Source organism: Tachyglossus aculeatus, chromosome 5 (genome assembly GCF_015852505.1).
Source record: "Tachyglossus aculeatus isolate mTacAcu1 chromosome 5, mTacAcu1.pri, whole genome shotgun sequence".
Lineage (NCBI taxonomy): Eukaryota > Metazoa > Chordata > Mammalia > Monotremata > Tachyglossidae > Tachyglossus > Tachyglossus aculeatus.
Genome location: NC_052070.1, coordinates 103327684 through 103339329, shown reverse-complemented (window position 1 = coordinate 103339329; position 11646 = coordinate 103327684). Strand labels below are relative to the sequence as shown.

The window sequence follows — 11646 nt, the reverse complement described above, 5'->3', positions numbered from 1 at the left end:
TCCGCTGATTATACTCTCATTTACCCACTCTTTGGCCTTCTCTTCTATGTCATGTAAACACTTGAATCAATACCGTGCCCTTTGAGAACGTTTTTTCTCACTCGACGTCCCAGACACAAAGCACTTATATCATATCTTTATTTGTTGCCACTTCGTCTATCTGTAATTTATTTTAATGTCTGTCTCCCCAACTAGTATGTTAGCTCATTTTTTAAATGGTATTTGTTAAGTGATTACTATGTGCCAAGTGCTGTTCTAAGCACTGGAGTAGATGCAAGGTAATCAGGTTGTTCCACGTGGGACTCACAGTTTTAATCCCCTTTTTAACAGATGAGCTAACTGAGGCACAGAGAAGTTAAGTGATTTGCCCAAAGTCCCTAAGATGACAAGTGGTATAGGTGTTTGAGCGAAGTGGTCATTTGTGCTGTAATTTTCCAAGCACTTAGTACAGTGATCTGCACGTAGTAAGTGCTCACTATTTGTTTCTTTGTTGGTTGATCTAAGCATTAGTGTTTGTATCCTTTAGGAACATTGCTCCTCACCCTACTCCCAGTCTCATAGCATTCTGTCCATAGCCTTATACTCTGCTGCTTCCCCTATATGTAATTTAGTTTAATGCTTGTCTCTCCTACTAGTCTATAAACCCGTTAAGTGAAGGGATCATATCTACCAGCTCTATTGTATTGTACTCTTCCCAGTGCTTAAGACAGTGCTGTGCACCAATAAGCACTTAATAAATACAATTGATTTAGATAAGATTCCATGTAGAATCCCGATATGTTTCCATGGCAGTGATCAGTGCGTATTTACTGCACCCTCCCACAAGGTCATCCAATGCTTTTCATTGACAGGAATAATGGTAAATATTAGACCTTCTCTCAAAATCTACACCCTCCACCAGTGCTTTTGACCCCATCGTCTACCATTTACTTCCCAGTGGCTTCTTCTATGTTGCTTGTAAACGTGCTCACGTATCCCCTATGTTAAAAACCCTCTTTGTCCTCACAACTACCATCAACTATTGTCCTTTCTTCCTCCTACCATTCCTCTTCAAACTCCTTGAACAGGTTATCTGCTTCCTCTCCTCCAATCCTGTCCTTCATTCACTCCATTCTGGTTTCTGTCACCTTTGTTCCACTGAAACTGTCTTCGCAAAGGTCACGAGTGATTTCCTTTTGCACAGTGCAAAGGCCTCCATCCTAATCATCCTTGACGTCTCAGCTGCTTTCAATACTGTTGACCACCCCCTTCTTCTGGAAACATTTTCCTACCTCGGCTTCACTGACACTGTCCTCTACTAGTTTTCCACTCCTTTCCAATCTCTTTCACAGGTTCCTCTTCCTCCCACCTAATAAATGCTGGAGTCCCTCAAGGATGGTTTCTGGATCCCCTTTTGTTCTCCAGATACACCCACTCTTTTGGACAATTCATTTGCTCCCATGACTTCAACTACCTTCTCTACAGACTGTGAGGTCGTTGTTGGGTAGGGACCGTCCCTATATGTCGCCAGCTTGTACTTCTCAAGCGCTTAGTACAGTGCTCTGCACACGGAAAAATGATCTATAAATACGATTGAATGAACGAATCAATGAGTGAATGATTTCCTAAACTACCTCTCGAGCCCTGACTCTCTCTCCTCAGCAATCCCATATTTATTCTTGCCTTCAAGACATTTCTATTTGGATTTCCAGTTGTCACCTCAAAGTTAACAAACTCAAAACAGAACTCCTCATCTTCTGCCCCAAACCCTGTCCTCCCCCTGTCTTTAGGATCAATGAAGACAACACCACTATCATCCTTGTCACACAAGTCTGTACCTTCGCCATTATCATCGACATCTCTCTCATTTAACATACATATTCAATATGCCACCAATTCCTGTTGGTTTTACCTTCACAACACCACTGAAACCCATCCTTAACTCTCCATCTAAATTGCTGCTATGTTGTTACAAACACGTATTGTAGTCTGACGTGATGATTGCAGCATCCTCCTGGCTGATCTTGCTGCCTCCTCTCTTCCCCAGTCTAGTTCATACTTCACCCTGTTGACAGAATCATTTTTGTAGAAAAATTCTCAGTTCACATCTCCCCACTCCTCAGGAACCACCGTGGTTTCCCACGAACCCCCGCATCAAACAGAAGCTTTTACCATCGTCTTTAAAGTGCTCAATCGCCTTGCCCCCTCCTATCTTACCTCCATGATTACCTACTACAATCCATCTGCACATTTTACTCCTCTAACGTCAACCTATTCACTGCACCTCAAACTCATTTACCTCACTGTCAACCGCTCACCCACATTATGTATCTGACCTGGAGTTACATTACTCTTCATATCTGACAGACGATCATTCTCCCTTCCTTCAAAGTCTTATCACAAGCACAACTCCTTCAAAACGTGTTCCCAAACTAAGGCTTCATTTCCTCCTCTCCCACTCCCTCAGTATCACCCTTGAACTTGGATTTGTACCCTCTCTTCACCCCTTCATCAGCCCCACAGCAACTATGTACATGTCTGTAATATATTTATGTATATTAACGTCATTCTCCCACTCCAGACAGTAAGCTCGTTTTGGGCTGAGGATGTGTCCGTTTATTGTTATATTATACTCTCCCAAATGATTAGTACAGTCCTTTGCACACAGCAAGTGTTTAATAAATATGATTGATTGATTAATTGATTGATTGGTCTCTCCAGTCCTCAAAAATCTCGGGTGTTGTCCATCTACCTCTACATCGAATCGAAATGCCTTACTCTCAGATTTTAAATTCTCAATCGGCTCTGCCCTTCATATCTTACCTGGCTGATTACCCAATACAACCCAGGCTACATGCTTCACTACTCTAATGCCAACCAAATCATTGTACCTTGATCTTGATTTTAAGCACCATAGATTTTCTCCTGGGGCCGGATTGTTTTGTGGCTGGCACAGCCTTGTCCACCGTAAAGTCCCAGAAGTGGGAGCTGCACAAATCCCAAGACGTCTCCCGGGCCAATGGAACAGGCCACCTGGTTTCATAGATGGGACAATTCTCAGGGCACAACCAAGGAGGAATTGGTCCTGACTTCACCTCAGTCTCAGAATGACCATGATAATGCAATACTCAAAGTCAAAGTCAACTCAACAGACACAAGACTGGCAAAAGCATGACAAGGAGGGGCCATGACTCTTCCCTAATATACTGAAAGCCTCTTGGGGTCAGGGATTATATGTATTAACTCTGTTGCATTCCTCCAGTACTTAGTTCAATGTTCTGTCCACAGTAAATGGTCAACTAGTAGGTTTGGTGGATCGATGGATTGTATTTTGAGGACATCCTCCTACACAAACAGTTTTCAGATGCAGATCCTCTTTAGATCACTGTTCCTGTACTTTGAACCCCTCTTCACTGACAAGTAACCCTTGGCATTATCCTTGGCTTCTCTCCCCATTCAACCCAAATATTCCAATCCATTACTAATTCCAGTCGAGTCCACCTTCACGACATCTCTACTATCTGCCCTTTCCTCTCCATCCAAACTGCTACCACATTAATCCAATCACTTATCCTTATCCTTGATTACTATATCACCCTCCTTATTGATCTCCAGGCATCCTGTCTCTCTCCACTGCAGTCCATACTTTACCCGGATGCTCAGATCAGTTTTCTACAAAATTACTTAGTCCATGTTACCCCACTCCTCAAGAAACTCCAATGGTTGCCAATGCACTTCCGCATCAAACAAAAACTCCTCATCATAGGATTTACAGCATTCAAGCACCTTGCCTCCTACTACCTGACTGTGCTACTCTCCTACTACAACTCTAATTTTATTCTAACCTTCTCACTGTACCTTTACCTCATCTATTTCACCACCAGAGTCTTGCCCATGTCCTACCTCTAGCCTGGCATGCCCTTCCTCCTCATGTCAGACAGAAAATTACTATCTCCACCTTCAAAGCCTTACTGAAGGCACATCTCCTTCAAGAGGCCTTCCCTGGCTAAGCTCTCCTTTCCTCTTCTCCCTTTGCCTTCTATGACACCTTGACTTGCTCCCTTCATTCATCCCTTGATAGCAGCAGACAGCATGGTTCTCGGTGTGCTGCAGGTCACAGGAGCTAAACTCAGACTGCGGTCTGGAAAAGAGAAAAGGAGGGAGCAGGGAAGAAACTGATGTGGCATTCCGAGCATGTCCCATGGCAGCAGAAGCTCTCAGTGCTGGACTCCTTGGCACCTGGGGTGGGTGGACTCCAGTGTTGTCTCCACAGGAAACATCCCAAAGCTCCCCTCTTTGTCACAGAGCCTGAACCTGAGGAAGCCAAGGGTAGCACAGAGTAACAAGAAACAGATAAAATTAGGACAACAACAGACATGCAATAGAGAAATGACACAGGTTTCCTTTTCACACCCGGACAGAAAGACTGGAGTTGGAAAACTACGGTGTAACTTGAAATTGTCAGTAAGGTCATGAGGAAGATAGTGGCTGATTTGTGCTACTGAGGATATCATCATACTAGAAAATTCAGCACAGAGAGATGGTAAATTGCAGGTTTGATTGAGTGAGAGAATATTTGGGTTTATGAATGTCCACATAGGACAATGTGTTCTATCTGGAGGTCTAGCAGGAGGCCTTCCCAGACTGAGCCCCCTCCTTCCTCTCCCCCCCATCCCCTCTGTCTTACCTCCTTCCTTTCCCCACAGCACCTGTATATATGTATATATGTTTACACGTATTTATTACACTATTTATTTATTTTACTTGTACGTATCTATTCTATTTATTTCATTTTGTTAATATGTTTTGTTTTGTTCTCTGTCTCCCCCTTCTAGACTGTGAGCCCACTGTTGGGTAGGGACTGTCTCTATATGCTGCCAACTTGTACTTCCCAAGCGCTTAGTACAGTGCTCTGCACACATTAAGCACTCAATAAATACGATTGATTGATTGATTCTGAGTTCATAAACACGGCCTCTGCACTAAAGGAGCTGAATATTGCCACTAGTAATTAATAAACCGCCATGCATTCTGTGAGTCAAACCCCAGAGATCATATTTACCAACTGTATTTTATTATACCCTCCCAAGTGACTACTAAGTGCTCAGCACACAGTAAGGGGTCAATAAATACCACTGAATGATTGATCAATTCTGTTCTGGGTAAGAGCAGTTGGAGCTTATTAATTTGATTCATTCCACTATGATTGTGAGCTACCCGAGGCAAGGAATTGTGTCTACCGATGCTATCATACTGTACTCTCCCAAGATTTTGGTACAGTGCTCCTCACACAGTAAGCACTTAATCATCATCATCATCAATCGTATTTATTGAGCGCTTACTGTGTGCAGAGCACTGTACTAAGCGCTTGGGAAGTACAAATTGGCAACATATAGAGACAGTCCCTACCCAACAGTGGACTCACAGTCTAAAAGGGGGAGACAGAGAACAAAACCAAACATACTAACAAAATAAAATAAATAGAATAGACATGTACAAGTAAAATGAATAAATAGAGTAACAAATATGTACAAACATATATACATATATACAGGTGTTGTGAGGAAGGGAAGGAGGTACGATGGGGGGGATGGAGAGGGGGACGAGGGGGAGAGGAAGGAAGGGGCTCAGTCTGGGAAGGCCTCCTGAAGTAGGTGAGCTCTCAGTAGGGCCTTGAAGGTAGGAAGAGAGCTAGCTTGGCAGATGGGCAGAGGGAGGGCATTCCAGGCCCGGGGATGACGTGGGCCGGGGGTCGATGGCGGGACAGGCGAGAACGAGATACGGTGAGGAGATTAGCGGCAGAGAAGCGGAGGGTGCGGGGTGGGCTGTAGAAGGAGAGAAGGGAGGTGAGGTAGGTGGGGCGAGGTGATGGAGAATTTTTTTTTTATCACTGAAGAAAAAAAATACAGCAGCAAGTTCTGTGTTGGCTTCAATGAAGACCAGATGGTTAACGATTGATAGAGCTACTGTACCAAGACTGAAGTCAACACAGCCATTACTACAAAGTACTTGTTGGAAGGGGGAAGAAAAAAAAGCTATACTGAAGACAAAGAAAATTGAAGAAAAAAATCTCAACAGAAAGCCCCACACAGTTATAAATATTATCAGGTTTAAAATGCTTAAAAGTTCTCGGTGACTGGAAAAGCAGTTATGCTATTGGAAACAGAAAACATTCTTAGCAGAAGGCTTACCCCAAGGCTTCCAATTTAAAAGGCTGTTTTTTCCCCTTTTAGACTGTGAGCCCACTGTTGGGTAGGGACTGTCTCTATATGTTGCCAATTTGTACTTTCCAAGCGCTTAGTACAGTGCTCTGCACATAATAAGCTCTCAATAAATACGATTGATTGATTGATTGATTGATTGATTGATTGCTTCGCTCTGTAACTGCGTTTGCGTCATCAGCAGGACGAGCGGATTGCTGCTCCCTGAACAGGCACCTGCAGTCACGTAAAAATCTCCCCCAAACCCCACTGTAACTAGGGTTTATAATGTATACGGCATGCAACGTGAACTTACGAGCTTTCTAGATTCGGATAACGCTAAGACCCCTCAAAAAAAAATCTCTTGACTGTTTCTCAGAAAGATTCTCAATGCTTGGCCCGAGGATACATTTTTCCTTCACTCCAAATTTCAATTAGCTCTTTTGACTTTTAAAAGAAAACATTCAGCTTTATACTGAAGCGCAGGTGCTACTCAATACCTGCAGGGTTCACAGTTTTCGTTTATTTTCGTTGTGTTTTGGGTTTGGAGTTTAAAAGAACACACAATTGATCTGCCAATTAATGAAACACTTCAGATTTCAGAAAACAGCATTCGATTGCGTCCATCTTCTGCTGTGGGTACGGTGCGTGATCGATCTATATAGGATTAAACACAAGTTCATGCTTTCCATATTACGGTGAAACATTTAAAGAACATCAATTCAGAAGGGTTTAAGCACAAATATAATTTCTGAATATGATCAAATTTATGATAAAACACCGGTTGAGACCGCGTGGATCTTCATCATCATCAATTGTATTTATTGAGCGGTTACTGTGTGCAAAGCACTGTACTAAGCGCTTGGGAAGTACAAGTTGGCAACATATAGAGACAGTCCCTAACCAACAGTGGGCTCACAGTCTAAAAGGGGAAGACAGAGAACAAAACCAAACATACTAACAAAATAAAATAAATAGAATAGATATGTACAAGTAAAATAAATAAATAAATAAACAAATATGTACAAACATATATACATAAATACAGGTGCTGTGGGGAAGGGAAGGAGGTAAGATGGGGGTGGAGAGGGGGACGAGGGGGAGAGGAAGGAAGGGGCTCAGTCTGGGAAGGCCTCCTGGAGGAGGTGAGCTCTCAGTAGGGCCTTGAAGGGAGGAAGAGAGCTAGCTTGGCGGATGGGCAGAGGGAGGGCATTCCAGGCCTGGGGGATGACGTGGGCTGGGGGTCGATGGCGGGACAGGCGAGAACGAGGTACGGTGAGGAGATTAGCGGCAGAGGAGCGGAGGGTGCGGGGTGGGCTGTAGAAGGAGAGAAGGGAGGTGAGGTAGGAGGGGGCGAGGTGATGGAGAGCCTTGAAGTCCAGGGTGAGGTGTTTCTGCCTGATGCGCAGATTGATTGGTAGCCACTGGAGATTTTTGAGGAGGGGAGTAACATGCCCAGAGCGTTTCTGGACAAAGACAATCCGGGCAGCAGCATGAAGTATGGATTGAAGTGGGGAGAGACACGATGATGGGAGATCAGAGAGAAGGCTGATGCAGTAGTCCAGACGTGATAGGATGAGAGCTTGAACGAGAAGAGTAGCAGTTTGGATGGAGAGGAAAGGGCGGATCTTGGCAATGTTGCTGAGCTGAGAACGGCAGGTTTTGGTGACGGCTTGGATGTGAGGGGTGAACGAGAGAGCGGAGTCGAGGATGACACCAAGGTTGCGGGCTTGTGAGACGGAAAGGATGGTAGTGCCGTCTACAGAGATGGGAAAGTCAGGGAGAGGGCAGGATTTGGGAAGGAAGACAAGGAGTTCAGTCTTGGACATGCTGAGTTTTAGGTGGCGGGCAGACATCCAGATGGAAATGTCCTGAAGTCAGGAGGAGATGCGAGCCTAGAGAGAGGGGGAGAGAGCAGGGGCAGAGATGTAGATCTGGGTGTCATCAGCGTACAGATGATAGTTGAAGGCGTGGGAGCGAATGAGGTCACCAAGGGAGTGCGTGCAGATCGAGAACAGAAGGGGATCTTGTGACTTAACTCCGCACAGTGGTCCATCCAACTTCGTCAGTCTCATTTTTAGTGCGACGAAGGGACTCCCGTTCCCTTTCCGACCGCCAGGACCCTCTCTCCTTCTCGCCGTCTCTCTCCCGCTCTTGTGAAAGGGCGGGAGAAAGGATGCGGCGCGGAGCGTCGTGCTCTTCTCCGCGTTCATCCTTTCGCTCCTCGGTGCGTCGCCACGAACTTGTTTCTTCACGTTCCGATCGTTGAGGCGGTCCTCTCCTGTCTCTGTCATCACCGCGCCGATCTCTCAAGTCAAGGCCTCCGCGTTCATTTCGGTCACGACCACGACGGTCATCTCGATCCCATTCGTCACGTCGATTCGAATCCCTCAAGCCAGAGGCTTCCTTGGCCGGTCCTCTTCTCCAACCAGACTCATCCCTGGGGCGCCTGAAGCGATCCTCACTATCGACATCTCGGTCTCCTTCGTGATCTTTGTCATTCTCCTCCCGATCTTGATCTCTATCCTTCTCTTTCTCTCTACCCCATTCACGGTCTTCAGAAGGTCTGGATTCCCTGGGTGGACCCCAGCTGTCTTCTCTGGCCTTCTCTCTCTCCCGCCATCCACCTGGTTTCCCGAATGGCCTCCAAGGACCGGGTCTAGAATCGTCCCCGCGCCTGGGAATTCTGTCATCGTCACCACGCCTCGGTCTGTCGTCATCCATGTTTCTCCACGGACCCCTCTCCTCCTCGGCCCCGTTCCTGGGGCCTCAATCGTCATTCATGCTTCTCCAAGGTCCCCTGTCGTCATCCAGACCAGGTCTCGGACCCCTGTATTCGTCCAGGCCGCGCCTGGGACCGCCTCGATCGTCCTCGGTGTTGCGTCAAGACGACCTCTCCTCTTCGGCCCCGCGCCTCGGCCCTCGATCTTCCTCGACTCCTCGCCGGGGGCCCCGGTCCTCGTCCGTGTTGTGCCAGCTGCCCCGCTCCTCGTCCGGCCCGCGCCTGGGGGGCCTGTCATCCTCGGCGGGGCGCCAGGGACCCCGATCCTCGTCGGCTGCGCGCCTCGGGGCCGGTCCTCGTCCGCGTTCCGCCAAGAACCTCGGTCCTCGTCCGCGCCCCGCCGAAGGAACCGATCCTCGTCGGCGCCCCGCCGGGGGGGCACCCGGTCTTCATCCAGCCCGCGGCGGGGGACCCGCTCTTCATCCAGCCCGCGGCGGGGGACCCGCTCTTCATCCGCTCTGGCGGGCGGCTCTTTCTCTTCGTCGTCTCCTGCTCGCCTCGGTCGGTCCTCATCTCTTCGGAGTAGTCTATCTTCATCACGCCCTTCTCCGCGCCGCCACTCTTTCTCTGGTGGGCCTCGTCTCCATTCAGCTTCAGGTTCAGCGCTTTTCCTCCATGTGACTTCGGAGTCTCTATCACCCCAAAGAGAATCCTTTCTAGAAAGTTGGTCATCAGAAATCCTCCGCTCCTCTTCTCGCCGACGTTCCCGTTCTTCAATTTCTAACTCTCTCTGGGGTTTTTTCCTCTCCACTTCTTCTACTTTTTTGACCCGCTCCTGATATTCTCGTTGTTCCTCTTCACGTTTTTCACATTCGGCACGTTCTCTCTCTTCACGCTCCTTAATCATCTGTTCCTCGGCCAGCCTCTGCCCCTCCTCCTCTTTTTCTCTGTAGTAAGTGATGCGACGTTCCTCCTTGCGTTGTTTTTTGCGTTCCTCCAAGCGATTCCGTCTTTCTTCAGAGAACCGCTCTTCAAACTGCTTCAGTTTCTCCTCATAAACAGATTGCCGTGCTGCCTTGAGTCTCTCTTCAAACAAATCTCGGTCTTCCAGCATTCGTGACATTCTACTCTTGTGCTCAAGAGCCTTTTCCCGTTCCAACTGCATAGTAGTAATTCTTTCTTCTTCTTGTTGTTTCCAAAGGTCCATATCTTTCACTCTCTGCTCTTCATAGGCACTTTTTATAAGAGGGATTTCCTCCAAACGTTTTGCTCTTTCAAAATAGCAATCTTCTTTCCCTGATTCTTCAAACGTTCCTGGAGTTCCTTCTTTTCTTTCTCAAGTTGTTCAACGTGTTTGGACATAATGAAATCTGGATCCAATTCCTCCAGGTCTTCAATATCAATATCTTTGAAAGCCTTAGCCCCCAATTCCGTCTTTTTAATCTGCTCCAAGCGCTCGCGCACGGTTTTATTTTTGATTTGTTCATGCTCCTGTAGGATGCGCTCTTTCTCCCTCTCTTTCGCCTCTTGGCGCACACGTTCCTCCTCAGCTTTGCGGACTTTCTGAAGTTCAGCTTCCCGTTGCTCCAACTCTTCTTTCTCACGCTGAATGTTCAGACTCTCAAGGCGTTCCTTCCTCTCCTCAATGGTTTGACGGCGAGCCAGAATACGTTGATGCTCTTTTCTTGAATTTTTTTACATAAGCAGTCACGGCCAGCTGGTGCTGTTCTTCCTTTTCTTGCAGTATATGAGCAGGTTTAATGACTTCCAGGGCCTTTGCAAGAACTGAAGACTTAGCAGTCAGCTGATTTCTAATCTGCTCAGAAGGCATGCTCTGCAGATGAGGGCCGACTGGGGCATCTTCTCGCGTGGAATAATTCAAGTCTGATCCAAAACTTTACGTTCAAGAAGTATGATCAATGCGAACCTGTAAGTCACAGTGTCGTGCTGCATCTACGATAGCTCGTTCCAGTTGGAAAGCATCAACAAAAGGAACTAGAGAAGTCAAACGAGAAAACTCGATGCTCTGATAAATCTGTGCCACCTGCTGCAGAAGTCTGAGAATGGTGTTGTTTTGCAGTTGCAGAACATACTGTTGCAATTCATGTTCCATTTCGGCTTGCTCTTTCACCCAGTTTAGAACCTTTTTAACTCGGTCACATAGTTTTAGTGGATTGAATTCCACTTCCAGCCAATTGCAAAGGTCTTTCACTTCCGGAACAACATATTGCAATACATTGAATCGCACCATACCGTTGATAAGAACAATGCGGGTGGGTGGGGCCTGGAGGTCCTCAATTAGTATCATTTCTTTATTGATTAATCTAAGCTTTATGGTCCGTGTCCTTTAGGAACTTTGATATTGACCCCATCCCCAGTCGCAGAGCACTTTTTCCATAACCTTATACTCTGCTGCTCCCCTGATCTGTAATTTATTTTAATGTGTGTCTCTCCTTCTAGTCTATAAATCCCTTAAGGGAAGGGATCATGTCTACCTACGCTATTTTGCTATTCCCAGTGCTTAGTACAGCGCTCTACACCAAAAATCACTTAATAAACACAATTGATTGAGATATGATTCCAGGTAGAATCCAGTTATATTTCCATGACAGTGAGTCAGCAGGCATTTACTGCACCCCCCCCCCCACAGGTCATCCACTGTCCTTCATTGACATGGATCATGGTAAAGAGTAGACCTCCTCTCAAAATATACACCCTCCACGTATGCTTCGGACGCAATCTTCT

At 46.5% G+C, this 11646-nt stretch overlaps 1 pseudogene; it reads right to left on the bottom strand.

The window, feature by feature from the left end:
* Positions 1 to 8213: 8213 nt before the first annotated feature.
* On the bottom strand, positions 8214 to 11209 carry LOC119928852 (annotated as a pseudogene).
* Positions 11210 to 11646: the final 437 nt, after the last annotated feature.